This window comes from Mustelus asterias, unplaced genomic scaffold, assembly GCF_964213995.1.
Source record: "Mustelus asterias unplaced genomic scaffold, sMusAst1.hap1.1 HAP1_SCAFFOLD_517, whole genome shotgun sequence".
Taxonomy (NCBI): Eukaryota; Metazoa; Chordata; class Chondrichthyes; order Carcharhiniformes; family Triakidae; genus Mustelus; species Mustelus asterias.
In genome coordinates, this window is record NW_027590469.1 from 229,515 (window position 1) to 233,096 (window position 3,582).

Below are 3,582 nucleotides of genomic sequence, written 5' to 3' on the forward strand. Positions count from 1 at the left end.
TATTTGTTATTTTGTCAACATCCATCACTGAATGTGTTCAGATAATGACAACAAACGCTCCACTGCAGTTATCACGTTTGGTTCCGAGGGTGCGACACCGGACAGAAATATTTCCAAACATTGTTCATTACAGAGTGAGATAATTTTCAAAGTTTTATAATTCAGTGTCAGTATAAACGGTGAAATCTGATCCATTCTCTTCCAGATTTTACCTTGCTTCACCATCGCTGTCCTCAGCGATTTGTAATCTATCACTTTTAGAAGTCTCACAACAACCAGGTGAAAGTCCAACAGGTTTATTTGGAATCACCAGCTTAGGGAGCGCTGCTTCTTTGAGCGATTGATTCCGAATAAACCTATTGGACTTTAACTTGGGGTGTTATTAGATTTATTTCTGTGCCCACCGCACAAAGCCAGCAGCTCCAACTCATCGCATTCTCTCACTGTTCTTCTCTTTCTGTGTTTGTTCCAGACATTTTCAGCTCTGAAGTAAACTTGCAAACTTCACTCTGCTGATTTTGCTGATCTGCTTTACATCAGAGTTTAAATCAGATTACTTGTAACCGTTTGCTGAGAGCAATGATTAACTTCGCAACCAAGGGGAAGAGGTGCTTTCCGTTCACGCTGTCCATGAACCTCAGAATTGGAAACGGCAAATGATTCTTCTTTTCCTGAGCGGGAATTGAAAGCAAACATAACCCGGGGATGGGGTGGGGATGAGGGTGGGGGTGGGGTGGGGTGGGGGTGGGGGGGGGAGGGGTGGGGGGGGGCGGAGGGGGGGCTGGGGTTACTTACACAAACCACTGGACTCCAAGGGTAACGGGTGAACTGTATTTTTAAACTGACGTACCCTATGGGACGGTGGTGTACTGTTTGGTACTGTTACCTCACAGTGCGAAAGACAAGCGTTCGATACTTGGCTTGGATCACTGTCTGTGTGGAGTCTGCACGTTCTTCGTGTTTCTGTGTGGGTTTCCTGCGAATGCTCTGGTTTCTTCCCAGAGTCCAAAGATGCGCACGGTAGTTGGATTGGCTATGCTAATTCTTCTGCTAATTACCTAAACAGGCAGCCAAGTGTGGTGACCAGCGGATTTTCACAGCAACTTCATTGAAATGTTAATGCAAGCCTACTTGTCACACGACTAAATAAACTTTAAAATACATCTCTTTGCTCATTATTTTCATCTCAGATCATTTTCATCAGCGACAAGTATTTCCTTCAGAATATCATATTTAGATGGGACATAATTGGTTCCTCCAGCGAATGACAACGCCCAATGTTGTAACTTACCAGGTAACTTACCTGGTGATCTAGTGGTTAGGATTCGGCGCTCTCACCACTACGGCCCGGGTTCGATTCCCGATCAGGGATTGTCGATTTATTACTATACCCTGTTCAACAATCCCGCATTACTTCCGGGTCAGCACCAGTTCTGTCGTAATCAGGATAAGGGAGATTTCCTCTTTTGGGTAGCACAGTGGTTAGCACTGCTGCTTCACAGCCCCAGGGACCTGGGTTCGATTCCCGGCTTGGGTCACTGTCTGTATGGAGTTTGCACATTCTCCTCGTGTCTGCGTGGGTTTCCTCCCACAGTCCAAAGATGTGCGGGTTAGGTTGATTGGCCGTGCTAAAAATTGCCCTTAGTGTCCTGAGATGCGTAGGTTAGAAGGATTGGTGGGTAAATATGTAGGAATATGGGGGTAAGGCCTGGGTGGGATTGTGGTCGGTGCAGACTCGATGGGCCGAATGGCCTCTTTCTGTACTGTAGGATTTCTATGATATTCTATGATATTCTAGGTAAATGCCAGGACATGAAGTCGACAGCGAGGTGAAATAGTCTCACAAGTTGCTGAAGTTATCAAGGTGTACAAAAGTCTAAAGGGAACTAATGGAATAAACGTCGACCAAATGATTCCTCTATGGGGCAATGTAGAACAAGAAGACGCAGGTATAGGTTGAGAGGCGTTGGATTTAAACCTGAAATGAGGAGGAAGTACTTCTCGCAGAGAGTTTTCTCGCAGAGTGATGAATCTCTGGAACTCGCTGCCCAAGAGCGTGGTGGGTTCTGAAAGATTGAATGGTTTCAAAAGGAGATAGATATATTTCTGATGTTTCAAAAAATGTTTAAAGGGGAATGAAGAACAGATGGAAAAGTGGACTTGAGACCAGGGAGAGATCAACCATGATCTGATTGAATGATGGAGCAGGCTCGAAGGGCTGAATTTGCCGACTTGAGTTCCTGATTCCTATGTTTCTATGTGACTGAATGGAACTTTCAAAACTCAAGACCCACCAACCTCATCAATGTGGTTCCAGTGTAATCTGTATACAGTACATCCACCGGTTCTCCTTCATCCACAGCACATGTGAGTCCTGGAAAGAACTTCGGAACGGCCTCATTCTGTGGTTAACCGCTTTGTGATTCTGTTTCCCTCATCTCACCTCTCCTGACTTCCACCCAGCAGGATGTTATGTTTCCTGCCTCCTGCATCTCATTTGCTCAAAACGTTCGACATTTTTAAGCATCCCCAGTTTCAGTTAAAGGGTATAGAGATGAAAGATAAGCTTTGTTTCTCTGTGCACACACGCTCTCTGACTTTCTGAGCTCTTCCAGCATTTTCAACTTTCAGTGCAGATGTATGATCAATTTTGGATGACAATGAAAACATACTTCTTTGGCAGATCTCTGCAACGAAGGCTCGTTGGTCTAGGGGTATGATTCTCGCTTTGGGTGTTGAAATTCACAAGCTTGCGAGAGGTCCCGGGTTCAAATCCCGGACGAGCCCACATTTCGCTGCTGTTGCGTATTGGACAAGGTACTGGTCCTGTAAATTTATTTTCCTTGCACACGGCGGGATTGCTTCACATAGGCTTTGGGTTGAGAACCTGAACACAATCTCACACCATAGCAGGCTCACAAGTAAATCAAAACATTTTCAATGGTTGACTCTGCTTGCAGACACGAATTGAGAGGACCTCATTCCTTCAGACGACCTCCCACGTTATGGGAGACTCGGGGGAAATAGAGGATCCCCTTGCAGAGATATCTGAATCATCGAAAGCCACAGGTGATCTGCCTGAATACTGGAGGGTGGGAAATGTCGTGCTTCTGTTTAAAAAGGGTTGCAGGGAGAAGTGTGGGAGCTACAGGCTGCTGAGCCTCACATCTGTAGTGGGTAAGTTGTTCGAAGGCAGTCTGAGAAACAGGATCCCGAGGCATTTGGAGAGGCAAGGACTGATCAGAATGGCTCTGTGAGTGGAAAATCATGTCTCACGAATTTTTATTGAGTTTTTTGAAAAGGGTAACCAAGAAGGTCGATGAGGGCAGTGTAATTGATGTTGTCTACATGGACTTTAGTAGGGATTTGACAAGATACCGCATGGCAGGTTGTTGCATCAGGTTAAATCTTACGGTATTCCGCGTGAGGTAGCCAAATGGATGTAAAATTGGCTTGATGACAGAAGACAGAGGGTGGTTGTAGAGAGTTGCTTTCAAATTGGAGGCCTATCACCAGCGGTGTGCCTCAGGGTCGGTTCTGGTTCCACTGTTATTTGTCATTTATTTTAATGATTTTGATGAG

The 3,582-nt window shown here is 45.4% G+C and overlaps 1 non-coding gene across 1 annotated transcript; it reads left to right on the plus strand.

The window, feature by feature from the left end:
* The first annotated feature begins 2,697 nt into the window (after window positions 1-2,697).
* trnap-ugg (transfer RNA proline (anticodon UGG)) lies at window positions 2,698-2,787 on the plus strand. Its single transcript is given in 2 exon segments — window positions 2,698-2,733; window positions 2,752-2,787. It is a non-coding gene; the product is annotated as a tRNA-Pro (tRNA).
* The last annotated feature ends 795 nt before the right edge of the window (window positions 2,788-3,582 follow it).